Source organism: Dermacentor silvarum, chromosome 2, assembly GCF_013339745.2.
Source record: "Dermacentor silvarum isolate Dsil-2018 chromosome 2, BIME_Dsil_1.4, whole genome shotgun sequence".
NCBI lineage: Eukaryota > Metazoa > Arthropoda > Arachnida > Ixodida > Ixodidae > Dermacentor > Dermacentor silvarum.
Window position 1 is genome coordinate 201,852,196 of NC_051155.1, and position 23,611 is coordinate 201,875,806.

The 23,611-nt window shown below is 47.9% G+C and overlaps 1 protein-coding gene across 2 annotated transcripts in view; it reads right to left on the reverse strand.

Moving 5' to 3' along the window:
• The window catches only part of LOC119442456 (delta-sarcoglycan), a 52,594-nt gene extending 29,964 nt beyond the window's left edge, over window positions 1-22,630 (reverse strand). Inside the window, exon 1 of one of the 2 annotated variants that reach the window (XM_037707352.2) lies at window positions 22,333-22,630. The gene's annotated coding sequence lies outside the window, so the exon portion shown is untranslated. Of the gene's footprint in view, window positions 1-14,711; window positions 15,054-22,332 lie in introns of those variants that run through there. The other variant, XM_049662180.1, reaches the window with a different exon arrangement.
• Between the last annotated feature and the right edge of the window lie 981 nt (window positions 22,631-23,611).

The window sequence follows — 23,611 nt, forward strand, 5'->3', positions numbered from 1 at the left end:
GGCGTCATCTGTATCAGTGCGAACATCTCCTATATATTCGTTGCAATAAAACTAATAATAATAAAAAACAATGTCGGGGAGCTGCACCTCTCCTTTGAAACCAGGATCAGCTGGTAAGAAAGAAGTGTGCCAACTCGGCAAGGGAAAAAAAATAGGGGGGGGGGGGGGGGGGGGGGAGGATCTTGCACAAAGCGTGATGTAGAGACACCTACAGTGGTACGAAGTAAAACAGGGATGGCTTTGACCACTTGTACTGCTGCCTTGTATTGACTCGGCGGCATGTTCTCGCTCGGCTGTGCCTTTGGTACCGTTGGCGTTGTGCTTAGACATCTTGCGCGCACACTGCCGTATCTGGGCGCCTCCAGCATTGAGCAGCAGCCCTCATAAAGATGAACGCACCAATGCTCTCAGCCATGTCTTAATCGTCATTCCGTCCTTGTCCTACGGTGGCGTTCCTTTCATCCTGGCTTTAAACGAGAAGGCAAAATAAACGTACGCTGATAGTTAGGCAACTTGTTTTCTTTCTGACGGCGCCTACTGCTTCAAGTACGGAATTGGCATCACTCGTTCTGTTACTCTTTCCAGTTCCGACCGTTGGTCAGTAGAGCTTCCTGTAGCCAAGGGAGCATGCAAAAAGTGAAACGCTATTTCCTAAAATATTCGTAAAATATGGCTTTCTCTGCCGCCTTGCTGACGACAGGCTAGTATAACAGAAGGTTCAATGACCAGAACTTAACGGGCAACCTTGCGATAGCAATGATATACGAGTACCTTGTCCCAAGCACACGGCCGCAAGCATGAGGCACGCGTGCGTGCATCCTCTAAATGTATCGATGGCTGCATCAAATCCATGCGTAGAATCCAGGCACGTTTCACAAGCCTTTACAGTTTGCGTCATAATCACCTCGAAGCTATTCGAATAACAAAGACGGCAGATACGCAATGTTTGGGCGTTCTGTATTTACCTGCTTTCAACTCCAACAAGTTCGTTTTCTGGTAGCGCAAAATAATATCACCGGTGCTACGCCCACGATTTACTTTTGTAGGCACTGAGAACGTCTCTCTTCGGCCCATGCACCTCCTGACAATCCAGTGTCCTTTTTTTTTTACCTTTGCCACTTCGTGGTCGCGCGTCTTTCCGCTGAAGGGGCCGCAGGGTGACCACGAGGCACGCGAAAAATTCGTCCTCTAAAATGAGACTGAACGAAACGAGCAAAAGTCGCTTCGCTTCGGACGTCATTCCTGTCACTGCGTCACCCGCCCATTTTGTACGTGTCACTGCGGACTTCTCTGCGAACATCTTGCATCCGTTTTTGCTTCTTCTGTATGTGCCTTTCGCTTCCCCCCCCCCCCCTCTCTCATATGCCTTTAGGGGCTCATGGCTGCAATCTCTGGCCAAAAAGTCTTGCCTGGCGCCAGTCAACTCCACGCGACAAGTGACGAGCTGCCCTTCGTCGTTCTTATTGCCTGCCTGTCTGCCTTCGGAAGTTGGCACACTTATTCTTTCTTTCTTTTCTTTTCTTGGTAAGGAACGTCTGCAGCCCCCGAGAAAACCACCGTTCCTTCGGTCTGTCTGCAACACGTAAAAGTTCATAGTGCTTGCCAGGTTACTCTCACGTCAGCGGAAGTCACGCGACCAAACGGAGCAGTCCCAACATATTCCTTGATCGATGATTAGATATGCATATTTATTGCTTTAAAATACTGGCCCTTATATGGAACTTTGTGTTTTGTCTTAGTGCTGCTGTATAGCCAACCTGCTGCATTCCTGAGTGAGCGTTTGTCCGCCTTCCTTAGTCACGTTTACGTCATGACGATGCTCGAGGTTAGGAGTCTAGTGGCTCGTCCACGTCCATGTATGTAAGCTCATATATAAGCCAGCGAGAGGCGGCAGACTGAAAATAACATTTTTTATTGTATGCAACTTCGGAGCCGCAATCAGGAAGAAGCAAAGACAAACACTGTCATTGTCGCCTATTGTTTGGTGCACGGATTTGCAACCTAATCACATATAACCAAGACGCCGGCTTGCTGAAAATTATATAGCGTTATCCATGTAGGAAGCTCTAATATCATTCAATGACGCTTTGACCATTCGTGTTTATCAGATGGTACTGTTTTTTTTTTGAGGGCAGCTAAATGTATGCAGCCAAGATACGCCTGGTAATCTTCGATATTGCATGGATATACTACTCAAAGCACCTTTGCTTTTTTTTGTATGAGTTCAAAGAGAGAAACAGTTCACTCTTACTCCTACTTCCATAGGTACATGGAACATACCGACTTCTTTCCCTTCTGTTCTTCCTGTTTTCACATATTCATTTACGTATCATGTTATTCCGATAGTATCATTACGTGTTATGAATATATGGCTTCAAGTCTCTTTTTTTTTCATCGTATCATCATAGAACAACGGATGCCACCACGCACCGATTCCACAAATAAGAAAGAGAAAAAAGAAGGAGAGGAAAGGCAGCGAGGTCAACCAGACGAGCGTCCGGTTTGCTACCCTACATGGGGAGTAAGGGACAGGGAGAATAGAAAGAGGAAAAGAAGAAGAGAGAGTATGAGCGCACGTGGGAAGATGCACAAGAGCACGGTAAGCGGTCTCTCAGGCCGGTGCACTTTTGCTGCACTAGTGTCCTGCGCTAGTACACGTATCGCCTTTTGTGCCAGGGACGGATGTGGCCACGATCCGAGTATCTTTGACTCAGAGAAACGGTCTCGAGTCCAGTCGGTTTAAAGTTTCCCGGAGGAAGAGACATTGGACGTCGTATATAGCGAGGATGGATACACGAAATTTTAGTGGGAACACACTGTCTGTATCACACGGACAGGTAGAACAATAAAACATTTCGTGATTGCCTTCATCTGAAAGACACTATTCATAAATTCAACAAGAACAAGAGAAAGCAATAGAGCATAGACGTGAATACTGCGAATCGCTTGTCTAACAAAGTGAAATGCAGAAAACGAGGGAGATAACTAGCCTTATTTAAAAAAAAAGAACCTGGAAGAAAGAACGACACGAGCACACACACATACGACGGACGGCCTTTTCTGCATACGCCCTACGTGAGCGTTCTTCTTCTCCGCTTATAACGATCCCTTCCCGCCAGGTAAACCGGACAGGGCAAGCAAGCAAGCAAGCACTGGCGGCTGCGCTTCCAATAACCCCGTCGCACGAGCAGCCTGGCCGCGAGGCAGCGACCGCCGGCGCTGACACCCGGGGTCGGAAGTCGCAGTGCCACATGCTCGTGACAGGCCCGCTGTCAGCGCACGTTTCCCGCCGCAGCCACGCCAATAGTCGCCGCGCTGATCGCACCAGGAGCGCACGTCTTTCCTGTGCGAGCGTATATAGTTCGTATACGAGTCGAGGCTCTGTTGTCTCTTTTTCTCAGCATTTTTCAACTGTTTGCTTCATCGAATTCACTTTGGCGAACCTGTCTTGTCGGGTGCAAAAGAACGCAATTTTAGGCTGTGACCTTATACAGCCGGTATTTGAAACGTTTGGAATCTGTTAGGCAGAGGAATGTTTCTACAGAAGTTGTTTACTCTAACAGCAGATAGCCCGACGCGTCGTTATTACTTCGAACTGGTCTCAAGAGTAAGAGTACGAACAGAGTGCCTGCCACAAAGTATAGTACAATAGAGAAATGTCACCCGCTAGCAAAACACATAAGAAAAGTAGGTTTCCCTGTCAGGCATGCAAGAGGCAGCAAGACTTTTTTTTTTTCTTTTTAGCTGCTGAGCCTTCGTGTTTCTTCCATCCTCTTTCTTCATAGACAATATACCGACAACTGAAAGTGGTCCCCGCAGAAGCATACGAATACCGCAATTACGCTGAATAGTGTACCTACGTTAAACTATATACACCATAACGGTAGTCTCTTGATGAGATCCGCGGAACCAAGAGCCAATGTAATTGTAATTTAGAATTTTAGAAGCTTTTCTTGATATACGAAGTGACGCTTTAGATACCGAGCACCTCCTGAAGAAGCGAAATTCCGCCTGATAATGGAAAACCAACGCGCGTACGCGCGATTGCGGCACATCTCCGGACACCCCCGCGGCAGTGTCGGCAGCGTAACAAAGTGCCGAACTTTAATCAGCGACCGTCAGTGTTGTTAGACAAAACAAACGCCGCCACGGGAACCCGTCCTTCTGGCTGTATACCCCAGACCCGCGTCCGGGTTGAACCTGTGCCTTATCCCTATATATTTTCCACGGCCGCGGCCAAGACAAACACAGTCTGCTCCAGCAGCAGTCCGCGTAGCGAAGGTCAGCGTATAGCAGACGTTGTTCCGCGCGCTGCCGGCCAGGTCACCATTTGTTGCCCTTTGGCGACTGCGCACTTACTTGCGCGGAGAACGGCGGCGTGTTATTGTACTACTTCAGGCGGCGCGCGCCCGAGCCCTACCACCGCAGATCGGTCCGCGGCAAATTGAGTCCTGGCAGGATGACCAGAGGGCCCCCTGCCTATCGAGCGGCCATCACCGCCCAGCGACTCTCATCGCCTCGGGGCTCCGGTCGGCAAAGAGTCCGAGAGGGCGCGGAAAGGCAGGCGTAAGCTATCGTTGCGTGTGCATATTTCGTTACGTGTTTGTAGCAGCGTTTTGTTTCCGTTGCTTCCGTAAATAACAGCGCTACACGCCCCGGACGCGGCTCGACGCGTGCTCTTTGGGCCCGACGTGGCATATGCGAAGAAGAGACCATAGAAAGAAGCACAGGCGACGCCTCAGGCATTCAATAGAATTCGCATTGACGTGAAGGCGCGTATAGAGAAAGTTTACCAAGTGAGACTGAAAGGTGGGTTGCATTTCCTGCTTTGTCGCACACTCGATTAGCTTATGAACTGGACGTGGCCGCTCTGTAAGGGCAAAAGTGGGCACGAAAAGCAAGGACCGCACGTGATTTCATTTTATCGGCACAAAGCGGAACGAGCTTACTGCTCGCTCGCTTCTCGTCCAATACTGTATCAGTGTTATCCGATGAATTGAAGCATTTGTTTTTTGATCGGCCTTTCTCGACACTAGAATACTGTAAGAAACTGCTAATAAAACGTTTTATAGGCAGTAAATAACTCTGATATTATTTCAAGCAACGTCAGAGTACTAAGCGTCTTTCTTCAGCTGTCTGCTTCAACAAGCCTAGTGCACATCCTCGTACGATTGACGTCTACGTTCATCAACGCTACCTTAACCTGTTGCTCTACTGAGGAGTCTCTATTCAATGTGAGCTGTTAAGTTTTTTACTGTTTGCCCCAAATCGTACAATATGTTACTGGATGAGAAGAAAGGGAACCGAGGGGCCCGATTTTATTCGAGTTTGTTGGCTTCTTATAATATGTTAGTGAAGAAGACGCACTATCGTGCGATTATATCGATGCGATGGCTCCTCCATCTTGAAAACTGTTTGAAAGTGCAGGTTCAACTTCAGATAAATTGTGCTTTTAACAACACTCGGAGCGTCCCGTCTGCGCTAACGCAGCGGGAAAGCCGACTATACGATGTAGGCTCCGATTAGAACGGCGGTGTTCAAATTGGAGGACCTATAAATACTAGTAGAGATAGAAGCATAATTGAAGAAAGGGGATAAGTAGGCATTTTGCTGTGGCATAAGGAACGCCGGGCAAACAGTCGTACAAGATGACGTCACAGCGCTCTAGCTGTGACATCCCATTTACATGTTTACGCTGTCGTCTTTCATCGGCAGGGCCAGGTTTGTTCTCTACCCCCGCGTTGTACAAACAAATCTAAAGTTACAGTTTTATTGAGATAAGTATGTGCGTTTCCGTGTCTGCTCCCTGGCGCCACTGCAACAGCTAGCACTTGTTTTTCACTCCATTGCCCCGATACATAGATGCTCAAATCATCATCAGCGTTGATCACGCAGCGTGGTCACCACGCACTGGGTCAGAAGGCATACATTCTTGTCAGCGGATGCATGTAACCAATGTCCTGATGATACAGACACTGATCTCAGAATCAAGGAGATCAATTTTCGATGCAGTCTCTGATGTTGTACGTCACTTACTGATCTCATTTCTCATAGGCGATAGCGGTACCGTGGTTGTCTTGAACTAAAATGTTCACCAAGGTCGCTCCCGCAGGTGCCCCCACAGTTGGATACAGTCTACAGAACGCCTGGACAGGGACGCGTGCCTGGTGTTATGACGTCACTTCTTGAACAGTAAATACAAAAATCGTCCGTCACAAAGTAACCTCGGCAAATTGCCTTGTGGCACAAGGCCCCAAATGGCTCAAGCAATTAAGCAGCAATGAATGCCGAATTATACACGTAAAAGACAGGAACACGCTGTAGCTTATTTCCGCAAGCTTCCATTGTACAATTGCTTCTTTGAACACTTACTTTTCAATTTTCGACTGTTGTAGACGCCGCGCAGTTCATTACGTGTGCTATGCTCATTGTTGAGTTGTTGCAAACAGAAGCGCATGCCAATCGTAATGGCCGTTACAATACATTCATTGTATTTCTCATCGGGTGCAATGCCGGCTCAAACAATATTGTATTGATCCGTTCATGTGACCTATAGTGCATTCGATCCAATACTTAGCATCCAGGCCATCTCGCGGGAATAATTTAGCGAGTGAAGTGGATCGTCGGCAATACGAACGCAGACGTTTGTCTTTGACCGGCTGTATTTATCCTGATCGTGTGATATTGAATAGTCCACACGTGCTCAGGTTATTTGGAATTATTCCGGCGATGACACAGGTGACATTAGACGAAGTTATAACAGCCGTGCGGAAATGGTCCGCGTCCCACACTAAATAAATATTGAAGGAAACAAAATTGGCTTTGCTGTAGTATTTCCATTGTTATTTTTCTTTCTAAACCGTAATCATTTGTCATCAAGTTAACTTAGAAGTTTCTGCCATCATAAAAATTATTTAAACATATTGCAAACAATGTTCAGGCCAGAAATGTATTTGGAGATGCATAAACTTTCCTCAAATAAACGACAGTCAAGTTTGTCATTGCGGAGTTTCATGAAGGGAAACCGTGAGTACGAAGGCTGTTCACGTTTTTGTTTTCTGCAAACCAGACTATACAAGAAAGGAGAAACTGGGACAAGACAACCTGGCAGAAATCACGTTGAGTTTACCGTTTGCATCGGCAGAACAGCGGCACCGGCTGAACTCGCTGACGCATCTCGAGGTGGCTGGCGCGCGAAGTCAGCAATTTTAGCTTCCTCTTTAATAAGCCACACTTATCGCGCAGCTACGGTAGCACAGACCCCCCCTGCAAGCTGTCTTCATTGTTAAGGCACCGTTAACGCCTGGCACGACGCGTTGTTCCCCGCTTGAAACCGATGCAACAACGTAAGCCAGCAGTTTCTCAGAGCCAGTACGCTATGCGCAGGAACCGTACGGGCTCCCAGCCCAGGAGCCGACACCACCCCACCAGCCCTTCATCACAGCACAGGTGTTTTGTCCCCAGCCCAAGGTTCACCACCTCGACGTGCGCGCGAGAGGGCAGCTTAATTAAAAACTCGTTCTCTGCCCTGACCCTGCCATGCGTTGCGACCCGACTAGCTATCGCGCCTTGGTTGGTTACAGTGTGCGACGAGCTAAACTGGCGCTACCGTGGCGGCAACTCCTGGGCCCACCAACGTTCCCTTCTTTGTTGCTTTTCCTTTGTTTTGTCTTTCTTTCTTTCAGCTCAGCGTGGTACGCTTCGGCGTAACGCCTCGGTGGCCGCCATTCTGTGGTCGACGGCAAGTGCGCGATTCGCAATAATGACTCGCGGTGGTAATAATTGTGACTCGGCGGAGCGCGGAAACGCGCGCGGCCAAGACGCGGTCGGTTGCTTCCTTCTCGGCTCTGGCAAAGGCGTCCTGCTTGAGCGAACGTCCCCGTTATTGAAGCTCTGTCTTTCGCGAGCGACGGTTCTGGCAGCGCCACTGTGCTGTGGTTTGACGGCCGATCTCTCCGACTTCCTTGGATCGCGCGACTAAGCTCGTTCCTACCCAGCGCGTCCGGTAATCCGTGAGAAATGATCGTGCTCGGAGAGATAGTTCGATTCCAGGCAGTCGTGCTGCCGTACTCCTAAGCTTCGCGCAGAGCGCCGGAGCGCACAGGATAGGGAAGCCTTCTTAAGTATAGAACACAGAACGCATCAGCCATACCACGTAGAGTCCAGACGGTGCATGGTCCATAAAGGAATGAAAGCAATATGTACCGCGAGGTGTCGCATCAGGCTTCACTGCTTGTGTGAAAAGGGGTGCTGTGCGGTGCATGGTTTGCATGTGTACGTAGCTGCGCACAGGCATTGTCATTCAAACCCAGCGTCTACGCTTCACATACCAGTTGGTCTGCTTAGCAGCACACCATTTCAACTCTTAAATATAGACAAGGTTGATAGCTGGTGGCAACACATGATAAAGTATAAATTATATAAAATGCTTCCAGCTTCTTTCGGTTTGGGGTCGCGGCCTCCAATGAGGGCCTTCGGGCGCGTTGGGGGACTGCGCTGCTCAGTTCAGGCCTGGACCAGCAACTGTGGGCTATCCAGCAGGCCGAGGAAGCTGCCGGGAGACACGGTCTCTCCGCTGGCTCCTAGGTGGGAACCCAGCCCAGCAATCTGCCGGAAATAAATAAAGTTCTTCTCTCTCTCTCTCTCTTTCGGTCTGTAGCACCATTCAATCGGTCGCAGGTACGACTTGAATTAATGAATTCTGGCGTTTTACGTGCAAGAACCATGATTTAATTATGATCAAATCATCTTTAATGTGCCCCCAATACATGAAACACGGGCGATATTTCACTTCATCTTCATCGAAATGCCACCGCCACGGCCGGGATTTGATCCCGCCACCTCATGCTTGGCAGCACAACACCATAGCCGCTAAGCCACCGCGGTGGGTAGGCACTACTTGAAGACACCTAAATTAGAATTCCCGTGAACAGAGCGTTGTGGAAGGTAATGCCAACGTGGGCATTGTGACCGAGTGACTTGAAAAATACGCCCTGAGACTAAACACTCTGAACTTGCCACCAAGACTGTTTTCTTAGAAATGCATCAAATGGCTTCAGGGAAGTTCTAGCCGCCATCCGAGCGCTGGTACTGTGTACCAATTCACACCCTACTTTACAGTGGCTTGTATTGAGAAGGCTAAAATGCCATAGCAAACTAGTGACTCTATATGTTAATTAGCTTAGCAACAACAAGGTGCATGGTATGAAGACTTGAAGACTGAAGGTCCGTTAAGCCGACCCGCAGAACGTCGCGGCCAAGAAAAAAGCTCGAGCAGAGCTAGGAACAGCGGGAACCTGAGAGCCGGGGTTCAGCCACGGTACTACTGCACAAGTCTTTCTAGGAAGGAAGTGTAATCAGAAGACTGCAGTTCCTTGTGTTTTGCGGCAGCATAAATACTGAACCAATTGTAGCCCTCGCGTTCATTTCTTCTCGCGCACATTGCGCTTCCACAGCAATTGCATCTAGGAATTATGCAGTTAGAAACTGTATTGCTGTTAGAAAATTATGCAGTTAAAAAATCAAATTCTGAGCTTTACGTGCCGAAGCCATGTTCTGAATATGAGGCACGCGCGCCATAGTTCGGTGACTCTACAATTTTGACCATCTGGAGTTCATTGAGGTGCATTCAATGCACGGTACACGAGCATTTTTTGCACCTCACGCCTATCGGAATGTGACCGCCATTGCTGGCTTCGAACCCATGACGCAGTGCTCAGCATCGCAACGCCATAACCACTGAGCTACCGCAGCGAGTGACTGTGTGAGCGGGATTGCTAATTCATGTGAAGGGGTACGTTGCATGGGAGCTGCGTAGCGCCACCATTGACGCGAGACTGCTGAGTCTGTGTTCCTTTTTTTTTTTTTTTGCTTGATGAAATAAGTGAAAAAAAATATGAGTAAAACCTTTATTTCGTCAGCGCTAGGTGGGGTTATTAGGCGTGGTTTCTTCAGGTAGGCCAGATAGCCATCAAGCGATGTTTCTCTCTTCAGCTCGTTCTATATATAGCCTGGAGTTGGGTTTCCAGGCCAGAACTGAACAGCACCGCCTGCCCTGCTTCAGGTGAGGGAGAGGCCACGATGAGGCCTGTCTGCCTCGCAGTCCCGTATTATGTGATTCAGTGTTGCTAGTTTCCCACAGAATCTACAGAATGAGCTTACTTGGTCTAAGAATGCATAGCATGCTTTCGCGTACAACCAACAGGTTGCGCCCCCAAATTCAAAAACTAGTAGCGGGATAGGCACGAAAAATAACTTTTTTTTTCACAATCTCCATGCTGCAATAACTTGAGAGTGTACATTAGTAAACATATATATTTGGTACTTCTCTCGCGCAGCATTTCAGTAGCCAAACGCTTGTGCAACTGCACGTCTAGCGACATCCTGACGAATTACTTCTGCCAGTAATTGTGTTGTACAACCATAATGAGATATGCAGCGCAGTCGTCAGTACTTGAAATCTACCACTTTTTTTTTTAATTACGCAATGAAGAGCGCTACAACTTCGCGCCCTATCAAAGGCAAGTAGAGCACGTGTAGCGTATAACTCGTACCGCAGGTAGACAGCAAAACGCTACATACAGCAATCTTCAAGTACTACCGCTGGAAACGCGTCAAAACTTGCGAGAAGACTTATATACCCGTCGTCATTGCGCACGAACGGAACACGCGCCTTAGGTTCTTAATATAGAGCATGCCAGGCTGGAAGATCGCTAACACGTTTGCAGGCGATTAGGGTCAGACGTTTACGATCGCCATCGCGCCGCTCGACGAACTCAAAAAATTTGCCCTCGGGGCGCTGCGTCTCTTCCCCGTGCCGTGTTTCTGTTTTTCTTTTCTTTTTTGGTCCTTTAATGTATTTTCGTTATACGTCCATCCATGCCGCTTACGCAGCGTTAAGAGCTGCGCGTTATGGCTATTCACAACGGCTCCTAGTAGCACACCTGTCGGGAAAGATCGACCGCTCGTAATTCATCGCCGCAGACACGTGTACCGCTCGCTTACGACGCAGTCCGTCACGCCATAACGGGCCCCTGGCTCGAAAAACGCGCCGCAACCAAGGCGAGAAACCAGGGTCTAAACACGCACTACCATCGCACGCCGCCCAGACCACCCCAGCTCTTCGCGTTCCAGGCGCGCTTCCGCCGGCGTGTTCTCGCGTCGGTTGGTCTGGCAGTTACCGTTTACGACCAGAGCAAGAGAATAGCTCCAGCGAAGAGACCACGCGCCACAGGCGTATATATCCGCGGCGCACAACGGCACGGCGCAGCTTTTTCGCCGGCATTTCGAATATAAGCAGCAAGCCGCGTGAGCATTCTGTCCTGACAGCGCGGATATGGCCCGCGAGTGGTGACGCGTTACCGCGCTCTCTTCGCTTCGAATAAATGGAAAAGAAATAAACTGCGCGAGCTGTAATCATCGCAAGTGGCACTGACTCGGCAACCAACTATATCGCTGAAGTTTTACTACGCCGAGTGTTTTCCTTTACCCTTCCAATTTTTTTTCCTGAAAGAGTTATGACATTCCTGCGGCCGAGCACCTCAACAGTCTCCTTCCTGGCCGAGCGCGTTCTAAATAAGCCCGCGGCGCGGTCGTTGGCAGGAACAATGCGGAGACCGGCGTAGTCCTTTTATCAAGCGCCCTAACTGCCCTCGCTTACAAATGCTCCTAAATTCCGCCGTAGAATATGTTCAATTACGTTGCCTCGTATACATCGGCGACGTCCTTCGCCCTAAATATTCGCGAGTCAGTGGATGGTGGACGGGAACAACCATAAGAAGAGTTTACAGACAGCCGATAGAATGGTCATTTCTCCAGCGGTAACCTACAACCAAGTACCCAAGTGTGCATCTCCGCTTTGTGAAAACCAACTTTAGAGGCTCCCAATCTAACTTCCCCCCCCCCCCCCCCTTTCCCTTGCCGAGGAGATGGGGGTAAGCGAAGCTTGTCGTGTGTTTCTTCGGTGTTCCTCCGAACGAATTGCACTGACGAGTACCACGTTGTGCTCGAACCACAGCTGGTCACACGCACTGCAGCTGACTGCGAAGCTTCTGTTGAGAAACTCGCGTTGAAACCTGGCCGACGCACCAGGGAAGTTGGCGCTAGCGTTGGCGAGGCCTGCACCACCGTTGTCGTGTTCCTGGAGGGCTAGACGACGCTGACGTTTGGCCTCAACATCGCGCTCCCTCAACTAGGGGTGCGTGGCTCTTCGCTGACGTTTCGCGTGAGCTTCGGAAGCCCTCACGCTAGAATCGGCCCGTCGACGATGAGCCCTTTCACGAGCGCGTTCATTCGGGATGGATTTCCATGAAATTTCTTCAAAATTAAATCTGTCCGTTACGTACGACAATAAATGACTCATACCCCTTTGTGCCTTTCTCTTTCCTCCTCCTCCTCCCCCGTAAACGTGGCCTCCCCATTGCGACGACAGAAGAGAAGTGGAATTTTACGCTGGACTGACTAGCGGCAACGCAGCCAGCTGTGCACGCAAGCGACGACGACGACGACGAACGTGGGAGCAGCGGCATGAGCGCATGCCGACCACCTGTGCAGCTCTGAAAGCAGCTGCTTTTTTTTTTTTTTTTTTTTTTTTTGTAGCGTTACATCACCGGCGCGGGCTAGCATATGCAAGGGAAAAGAAAAATATTACTCTGACTGCATGGTTTCTTTCAAATTAAAACGGCGTTTAAGTCGCGTGGGTTTGATTACTGGCCGCAGCGACTGCGTTTCAATAGAGGTAGTACCTCGCGTACCACGCTTTGAGAAGGCAGAAGAAAGCTTAACGGGAGGAAAGGCCCATATGTCATATGAAGGACGGAGGAGTGTTCCCTGCACGATGGATGCGCGTTAAGCAACCGCAGGCTGTCAGCATTACCCAGGAGGCCTTCCGCACGGCATCACTCATAGCCTTTATGTTGCATTGGGACGTTGTACGCTTCATTAGTGAATCTTGTGCCGAAATTTGACAAGGATACGTGGTATTTCGGCCCCATCGAAAAAAAATCGGACTCTCCTTCAACTGTGAGCTGTGGTTGGCGTTTTTCTATAACCGAGAAAAGAACGTTCCTTAAGTTTCTCACTTTAGCGGCGGGGTCTATACTCGTATGCTGCCAGAGTAAATTGTATGTGCGCAATAATAACTGTTTGTTTGCTCAGAGACAGTAATATTCCGCTTAAAACCTCGCATGTGTTGATTATACACTTTTCATGAATAGCTCAGTACCTTACCGAAGTAGTATGCCAGAGGACAACTATAGGCGTATGCCGACCGCTAATTTATCAATAAACTGAGCATAACCCAATGAACAAAGGGGGGTGGCAATAGTTACGATGCCTAATTAACTGAACTTGCTAAATATAAAAGAGAGGTATAGTAAACAGAGTTAGGAAATGGTAAATGGTAGGGTGGGCTTGCCCCTCGAAAGCATTAGAATCAGCTAACACGCGGCCTAAGCATCTAGCCTAGAAATGAGAGGTACACGTTGTCAACCACACGTTAAAGTGTCCTCGTTGCTGTTGTCTGCCTTTCGTTGGGGTCGTCAGAGGCGGCCGTAAAAGGGTTCAACTTTTGCAGCGCCGTTGTACTGCTCTTGACCTGGGCACGACATATAGTGCAGCTTTTTCGCTGCTGAACACAGCAGCTGCATCATGCTCGGCATAGACTCAGAAACATGCAGGGGTTCCAGCATCGGGCTTCTGATGGCAAAATATATTGGTGTCTACATCCGGTATGGCTTGCCAACGTACACCTCGTTCAGCACCGAGCTCTCGTGGCGATGAAATCCCTCTGCGTTCGTGTGTTCGGGCATGCGTGTGCGACACTGTATCTTTCCGAGCGAGCGCTTGTTGCGTTGGTTAAACCGTTAATGTAGCTAAACATTCGGCTTGATGGTCAATCTCAATATGCTAAAATATTCGCTCGGTAATCATGCATGTGTGGTGTAGAAGGGCTGTTGTTAGCCTTTGTGCAGCGTTAAGCCCTTTGGCCCTAAGTTCTTTTTAAGATGCTGGCTTACTGCTTTTTTTTTTTTTTTCATGTTCCTCTTTCCTGGGTCTCAACATACAACCACTCTAGCTCATTTATAGGGGCCTTATCAGGGGTCTTATCATATTTACGTCCATGTAAATGTAAGAAAGAGCCTGACTATTGAATATGTAGCTAAGTAAACGTACCCTATAAATTGTACATATGGCTGCTCATTATGACGTAGCACATTATGCTATGTCACAAGGTCATAGATACGAATCAAAACCGTTTATAACATGATTACATAATCATATCCCTATGCCGGCACTACATGCAAATATACGGACGTTTCAAATTAATTTCAGGACTATTTTCAGAACACCGCACCGCAACCAAAGTAAACAAATCCGAGACGTGCAATTCGTAAATCGTCCATTCCTGCCATGGTTTCTACATCTGCAGCTGCGCGCTGTCGAGTGCTGAAGCTGAACAAGCAAGTCGCACAGTACTTTTTGTGAATCACTGTAAGTTCGCGCCGTGAATAATTGATTGATTGATTGATTGATTGATTGATTGATTGATTGATTGATTGATTGATTGATTGATTGATTGATTGATTGATTGATTGATTGATTGATTGATTGATCAAACACTCGAACCAACGAACGAATGAACGAACGCACGAACGGACAGAGAGGTGGCAGAGGTCTCAGCAAACGCAGCGAGAACAGAACAGAATGCGCACCTTTTTATACGTCGCATACCGCGATAACATCTTCGGCTGCGGGATCGCGTCGGCTTCTGGCTCTTCGCACAGCAGGGGCGAACAGCCACGGCAGCCTCCCCTGGCAAGTCGCCGGGGAACGGCGGGAACGCGAAAAAGCCCGAGCTGCAAGTCTCGCTGGTCCGTCGGCGGCCGGCCGCGGCACAACGCACCGCCCTTAGGAACAAGAGCCCGCACACACACAAACACACCCAGCGCCAGCTGTCTCAACCGACGCCCATTTCCGCTCGCCCACGGCCCCGTCTGAGCCGCAGCAAATGCGCTCTTGAGTGTACGCAAAGTGTGGCGTTTGTTTACGATTTACGATATCGCTGTGCCATCAACCAGAGCCACGGCTTCCTTGGCCACAACGCCCTCTCCTCTCCCTCGCACCCTGCCCGTTTCTGCCTACCCTTCTCTCACCCCCCTTTCTGCTTGCCTGCCGTACTGCCCACCCCCTGGGAGCGCGTTATTTTTGAACGGCCGTCAGACTCTGCGCTTTCGTGAGGCCATCGGCGCACCAAAATACACTGAGCCGGCGGAAATATTCACCACTTTCTGCGCCCCGCTAGGCAACCAAGATGCGTGCCGAGGTGGACCCCAATTTTGATACGTCTAACCCGATGCTTGCCCGCCGCGATGGAGCTCATCCTGCAATTACGAACAATAATTTGCGAGCAGAACACCTACCTATTTCCTCATTACATATGTTGTCTGCAAGCAATTACCTACTCAATTACTATGAGGAGCACGGCGCACGGTATTTATAATGTGTTTCGAATGTAAAGTAGTCACGTGCACTAAAGAGGTTTCTTGCGTGCCGTAGTTTTGTTGCTCTGTTTCTGTTTCTGAAGCGTTTGCATGCTCTCAAAGTGACACAGAAACGAGTCCAATGCGACTCGACGTCGCACTAACTTCACATTAACTGACAAAGCAAAGTCGACAGGTGGTCCAAAGCAAGTCATGCCTCCCTACGCTTCTTACGGGAAATAGCGTTCTATGCATTCAAGTGTTGCTGGCAGCGACAGGAAAGAGATTCAATGGGCTTGCCGACGGTTGGAAAGTTGAAACTTGCGCGATTCTGAAGACGTACGCAGAGCATCTTTGTATTAGGAAATATTCTCTTGGGAACCTAACAAATAATTTCTCCGCAACCAGAAAACTTATTAGTCAGGTATATTTTGTTAATGTATCCGATAATTGCGGTAAGGCCGCGATGGTTCGTGGAATAGACCTCACACTATGGTAGGCCGGTGCTAGATAAGGATGCAGCGTTTCTTACCTTCTTTGCCACCTCTACCTGCGCTCTTCAATCTTCTGACAGAAAAGTCAGTAGTGGAAGTTATAGCATTTAAGCTTCACTGGCACAATTGAATGCATTTTGGTGCAATGAATCTGCGAAGGATTTCAATGGACGGCCAGACGAGTTTTTCCAGAAGACGTTAGCGGGAAAAAAAGAGGTATGTAGAGCTCATGCACCGTAGGAATCAATTTTATGAGAAGAATCTTGCAGGTACGTAGCTATCCATCATCGTTTGGGGTTCTGCAAAGCGTTAAAAGATGAACCAACACGTTTGTGTAAGGTGATCAATTATTGCGTGTGTGACGCGAACATTTCTGCAACGACAGTAGCAAGGCGTCGACGGTGTGGGTGACGATAGCATGACAACTTAGTTAATGTACTCTGGCGAAGAAACGTTACATGTTACATTACGACCTGGGCCCATCCCGATGGCAGTACACTGTAACATAGCGTCCGAAAGCGCTAGCTGCTACAGGGAAAGGTGAGGTTAAAGCTGGTGTGCTCTCGCTTTTATAAGCAACTTGTTGCTATGTGACGTGATGCACGAGAATAACAATACAATGTTGACAGTTGCTTGCTCGTCCTGTTGCTGCGTTCGCGGCCTACTGGAAACTGGCGCGAGGGCACGTGCTCTCACTTCTTAAGCAACTTGTTGCCTTGCGACGTCACACACGTGCCAGCCGTCTCAAAGTGATAGTTGGCGTTGGCACGAGAGTATACTGTGCATGCGTCTGTCACTCTTTGGTCCAACTATATTTTTCGCGCTCGACCGGTTCTAAAATGTATCCGTGTTATATTTTAGGAATAAATGGGGACCCCTGCTGTGAAGGACGGCGCTATATTGTCACATTGCCGTGACGGTGAAAAAAGAACCACAGCGTGGCACAACGGCGACTCACAAAACTAACTTTCTATTGGGCGAATCTGTGCCCACAAAAACAAGTTACACTCAGGAGGAACAATAGTGACGAACGGTTGATCGTCGAAAATCTGATCAGCGGCTCAAGCGCGCCGACTATTTATACGATTCGTGGAAGATTCTAGCGTAATCGCGCGTACCTTCCAGAAAGTACAGTGCTGTACGGCCGTCTTTGCTCTGCGGGGTGACACCTGGCAGGGGTTAATGGGTCCGAAATTGCGTGCCCTGGAGCATGCGCGGCCTAATAAACGCCCAAACTTGCGCGTGTTGCGTTTAACCAGAGGTGATGTTCGTGAGCGCCTTTGTTATCTCTAACAGTCCGTGAGCGCGCTTCATTCGTTGTGAAAGGCCGGCGCGTGTTATCAGCCTATGTGTTTCATTCTATGGCATTTTCGGAGCCGCAAGTGCCCTCAGGCCGAGTGCAGATTTAGGTAAACAAATGCGCTTTTCAACGTCACCACTCGTCAAAAGCAGTACTACAGGTTTATTACGCCACGCATGATCCTGGGCACACTGTCTCGGACCCAGCAACTGCCGCCAAGTGTCGCCCTGCAGAGCAAAGCCTGCCGCTCGCACGCTCTACACAGCAGTGGACGCAAGGTCGGCGACAGCATAGACAAAAGAAAGAACCAACGATAGCATTCGAGAAAGTTCTAACGCATGCAGACGCGTAAGCTTGCACTGGGCGATGACTTTAAGTTGTTAGAGGGTGGAAAGCGGTCCCAGGAAATAGGATAAACAAGTGATAAACAATGTACGCGTTTCGATATGATCAGCTCATTGTGCCGATTTACTACAAAATGTATTTTTTAGTGGTTATAGCCGTAATTACAAGCTGTAGCAATTCATGTGCTGCCATTATCGCTGTGAACTATGCTCGCAGAGGTGAAGTGCACTTAATTGTAAGTTTTTATTCGTGCAGCCCTGCTCTGAAGTTACGTAGCTCCTTTGACAGATCGTCAGGAAATCTCATGCGACTCATGTTCCCTGTAGGTGTAACAAATTAAGTTAGCCTTCCATATTTTCCAGACAGTAGTAACATGCTTAATCATAACACTTTAATAATTATTGTAAATATTCACTATTATACACAGCCGCAAATAAATTGCTCCACGGAGTCATGAAATACTGAAATTCTCACCTACATGGTACTACACATTATGTGTGTGTAAGAGAAGAAAAAAAAAACGGGAAGACTCTCGTTAAATAAGAGATTGCAACCAGGCTTACCACACCGTAAATGTCTAGCATTTGCTATACATTTACAGTGTGTTAGGCTTAACATGTAGCATAACGCAAACTCTAAAGATTTCGGTTGCCTGACAAGTTATTGGCGAAAAGGGCAAGAAGACTTATTTATTTATTTATTTATTTATTTATTTATTTATTTATTTATTTATTTATTTATTTATTTATTTATTTATTTATTTATTTATTTATTTACCGGATTTAACGTAGCCAAGCATCACTGGCGCTATGAGAGACGCCCTAACGGGGGCTCCCGATAAATTTTGACACTTGGTGGTCTTCAAAATGCAGCCAAATCTATGTGCGCAAGCGTGTTTAGCATTTCACCCCCATCGAAATTTGGTCACCGCGGCCGTCAATCAAACCGGCGAGTGCATCCTCAGCATTAGAATGTCATAGCCACTGAACAAGGAGGAAGGCTTCAGTATAGGATAAAGTGGACAGGCAACTGAACTGTCTTTTTTTTTTCTTTTGCCTTTTTTTTTCTGAGGCTGCCTAGATATTTTGACGCTTCGGCCCTTGTTGAAAGGAAAAAAAGGATAAAGGGAAGAGTGGTGTTCTCTCGAAACACACGTCTTTTGCATGTGGTGTCGACACGTAATTTGTCACTTTACTCATAAATTCGAGTCGTGATATGTTTTAGATTCTGAAGGATATCAGCATCTCGCATTTAGCATTCATCTGAAACAAAGGATGTCGCGGCTTATGGTGCTGCCTAAGCTTTTCTCAAGGTCCCTAAGTTTTTCATGAGGCAGCCTGGAGCACCTGTCATAGCCGCTTTGTCGTTACATATCTACAAGTGTTAGAGTAAAGAAGTTACTATTAAAGAAGGAGATATAGGTCAAAACATAATGTTTGAAGATACGTACGAATCACTTGTGCACAATGCGAAGCAAACGACGCAGAAGGTTATTAAGTAGCCTTGAACGCACGTCGCAAACTTTGGGAGTACACGTGATTGAGGGTGGCACATGATGTTTTTGATGTGTTAGTACCGGTTGTTTGAATGATTAAAGATTCAAGATTGAGCCGTGATGTAAGGTTCTTAAATGTGGCTACGATACGCGCGTTGTCCCAGTTTATATCGTGACCCGTCTTCTGGGCATGCTGCGCGGCGACATTTGTCAGTGAGAGGTCATTGGTGACACCATCTTTTTGCTGCCATCTTTTTGCTGACACCATCTTTTTACTGACTCCTACAAAAATTTCTGCTTTCACCAATATACGCCGATTCGCAATCTGCACACAGAATCTTGTAGACTACACCAGAAAAAACTTACCGAGCCAGTGGATTCTTCACATTCATTACGTCATATTTAACAGCCATGAATAAAGTTGGGCTAGTTGGTGAAGTTTTATGCTTTCTTTTTGCGTTAGCGTTAGGAAACAGCTTGAACAAGGACCAACACAAACGTACGAGACTGAACGTGTGAAGCGTAAACTATCAAATGGCATTTATTTCAAAGCGCGTGGACGAAGAAAAAAGAAACAGAGAAGATGAAAAAGCTGTTTTAAGTGTGTAACACGTGGTTTATCTTCATTTGCCACTCGGTAAATCCATAATCATAATAAAGCAATTCTGAAAGCACCTGCCATGTTGTTCGGAACTGCAGGTGAGTGTGTAACGGCTCCTCTTATCAGCTTGACAAGGCAAAAAGTGGATTTTTTGAGTGACAATTCCAGAAAACGTCACACGTAGCACGCTTAGGGCTGCTCCTTCATAGTTTGTTTGTTTCTGTTTTCTTCGTCCGCGCATTTTGTAATAAACGCAAGATGATACTTTGCGCTTCACATGTTTAATCTCGTACATTCGTGCTCGTCGTTGCTCGAATTTTAACGCCACACTAATCGTTGAACAGAGAAAGTTCTGTACTGTTTTGTTTTCTTCTTCTTTCTCTCATCTTTCACCCTCCTTTGCCCCTTCCCCGGTACAGAGTAGCCAACAGGAGATATCCTTTGGTTAACCTGCCTGTCTTTCTTTTGCCTTTATCTCTCTCTCTCTCTCTTTCCATCTCTCTTTCTTTATTTAAGTTGTTTTCTAACGCCAACGCAAGAACGGATCGTCATATTTAAGCGTGCTTGCCGGTGCAAGCACAGTCCGTACTCCATGCTTTTTACAAACAAGACTACAATACTTAAGAACTTTCTGCGTAGTTGGCTTCCCATTGTGAACAAGGGATCCGTACGGATCTCGAAGCGTCATCTTGTTTTGACTATGGTCAGTGGCCTGCTTCTTTCCTAGCAATGATTTTACCTGATCCGGCGGTATTCCGTCGAACTATCGACTCCATCTCCACAAGCAGGAATCCACTCATGGCTTAAGAACATAGTCGCTGAACACGCGGTTTCCATGTGCACGCTGAACTAGATAACCACAAATACGTCACAAAGACGAAAGGTTTCTAACTGTCTTCACATCGAAAGAGTACAAACCTGCACAGTTCCATCCACATGCATTGTTAAGTTGCCTAAAAAGATGCTTTTATAATCATTTGCGCCGGAAGGCACGACGGGACCCAATAAAAAAAGCTCATCGCTTTGAGCTTCACTCATCTATTTAAAATCTCTACAGAACGTTTTACATGTTCTTCACACGAATACATTATTTAGGTGCGCACATACTATAGGAACATTTCTTATCATCATTGCTGAGTTAAGTTTCGTTTTCATTTATTTCGAATGAAGCTTGCCGGATTTCTTCCACGTACAACGACGTCAATTTTTTCCGCGTACGTTACACCGAAAATGTTCCCCCAAGAAGTTCTAAGTAACCTTTCGAAAGCAACGTTTTAGTAACAAATGCTTCACCGTGCGAAGCACCTGCACTTGAAGCCATGGTGTAGGAAAGCTAGAGTAACTTTGCAGACCTTTGCGGAATAATCCGCTTACGCTTCAGGACAGGTAAGAGGCATTAAATGAAACAAGGTATCCACTGAATTATTTACGTTAGGACTGTTTGAAACCCACCGTTCTATCTGTGAAATATGAGCATCGTTCAAATTGTAGCCTCCGTTCATAAATTGAGTGCTTCTCGCCATTGCTGTAACATTTTATGTGATTCTATTATCTGTATATCAGAGTCCTGAACAGTGTTAATTCTATTCTAGGGTTCTACGTGCCACCTAAACAGTGTCGTTCACTCGTGTTTCATTCAATTTGCGTAGCTGGGTCTCGTTCATTCGCTGAGCGCGCAGGTATAAAAAGCAATGCGGACGTTGTTGCCATTGCTGTACAAGCATTATGTTTATGCCTAATTCCAGCATATAGCGCCCATTTAGGTTTGACGCGCCCTTCTTTACTGATTCAACTTGCGTGACAAAACAGTAAGCAGAAGCTTTCATTGCTATTTCTTGGATTGAGAATAAACTGTCAGTGAGCACAAGAACAGGACGTTAGAAAAGGTTGTTCCATAAAGTAAACAAGCATCGTAATTGTTAATACGATATCAAGACGTAAAGGTCCGAGCCAGGAGCTCTCGCGTAAGGTCCTATTCAAATGCGGCTACAGCGACCAGGTTCAAACGCGCGACCTCGAGGTCAATAGAGCAACGCCATAGCCACTGGGTGACCACGGCGGGTAATTTGGGTAATGTTTGCCTCGCCTTCCAGAAAGCGAGATAAAGGAAGCCGAGTTGCTGCTGGCATAACCGCATCCTCAAATACTTAAGCAATGTGTTTGTCAACAGGGGGCCCACTCTTAGGCGAAAGTAAGTGCAAAACAAGCCAAAGCTTTCGACTGCCCAGTTCATACAAGGGTAAGGGACTCCACGCTCCCCTCCCCTTTCCTTAGCCTTTCTGCCATCAATATCTCAGTCGTAAGGTCGTGTCATCCATTCTCGGGGCAGTGAACAAGTACAGGCATCATCGCCTGTCGTTTCTTTAAGGAAACAATAAACAGCCTCCCAATTTACGATTTATGCCGCGGCGTTCTAATATAATTATTTTCTTGCTGTCGCTCTCACTCATCAGTTATCTCGAGTCCAAACATGACAGCGTCTAAGAAGCCAAGCCTTATTTTCATCTCCCACGTGAATCTCTCTGCAGGTATATTATGCCCATATCTCGGAAGGGAAGACCAAACGGGGGTGAGAAAGGCAAGAGGTGGGAAAGAAGGAAGAGGCGTCGATCGCTCACCTCAGTTCCTCGCTTGCCATGCAGATTCTGGCCACAGGCACAGCAGCAGTCTAGCGTCGGCAACAGCAGCTCGCGTCTCACGTGCGAAAGCAAGAGCGCACAACGGCCCGCCGCCGCAGACTTGGAGGCCCGCTGGCAGGCTCCGCGCAAGAACCACGTGGCCGCGCGCGCTCGCGCGCCCCGGCGCCCCTCTCCCTCCAGAGACAGGGCCCAAGCGGCGGCCGCGCGTATTTTAAGTCCGCCAGCCGCGCCGGAGGGCCCCCTTCCTTTTTCTTGGACGCTCCGGAGCCAAGTTTCGGGCGTCCGGGTCGCGTCGCGCGGCGCACGCTGCCGCCCCGGGGCGCTCCGCCTACCGCGCACGCCGCGCGCCACCGACGTTCATTGGCTGAGCGCCGCCGGCGCGGCCGCCGAACGCGCTCCCGGGGCGCCCCATATTTACAGCGAGAGCGCGTCGTCGCTCCCAGCTCCCGGTGCGCCTGACGCCGCCGGTCCGTCAGTTGGGGGTTCCTCCGGTTCCGCCGCGCCGCATCACCTTTCCTTCCGCCTCGGAGCCCACCGCCACACCAAGCGAAGCGTGGGAAGATGGAGTGGGAAAGGCTGCGCTGTGCGAGAGAAAGGGCACGCAGGTTGGCGGTGTATAAGGAGCCGTGATTGAAGATTTCAGGTGTGTCACCTAAAACAAAGGAACCTGCAAAGCATAAATGGCTGTGGAAGTGGCACGCGGTAACACGCGCCTGTGCTCGAAGAAAGAAAGAAAAACAATATTCATTTTTTTAACATGCAACAATAAAGAAGTATTCAATTTAAGACTGCGAATAAAACAAAACTCAAGAATGCATGGTTAATGTGATTTCACTTAAGGGTAAATGAAAACATGGTGTATAGTCACGGCGGTACGCCAAATACAGCGCGAAAATGTTGTCAGTGCACACTACTGGCGAAGGATATTATGCGCTAATTGACAAAGATATGTTAACCTTGCGTCTTGAATTAGCAAAACCACAATAATTATACATGTACATTATAATGTACATCTCTGACCAACCTGAATAAACTGAAACTGAATATCCGACCACGTAGGAGACACGCGATTGTATGCAAACTTCCTTCATGGTGCTTCGGTGTAAAGCGTCCTCGTTTGTTTTGTTGTTGTTATTGTGTAGTCTTCTTTCGTCCTCTCTGCTTCTTTCCTAACGCAATGTCCTTTCCCGTCCTGTCACTGCAATTTTATCGTCGCGTATTCGTAGCAACAAACTATCTATCCATATTCGCCTTCCTT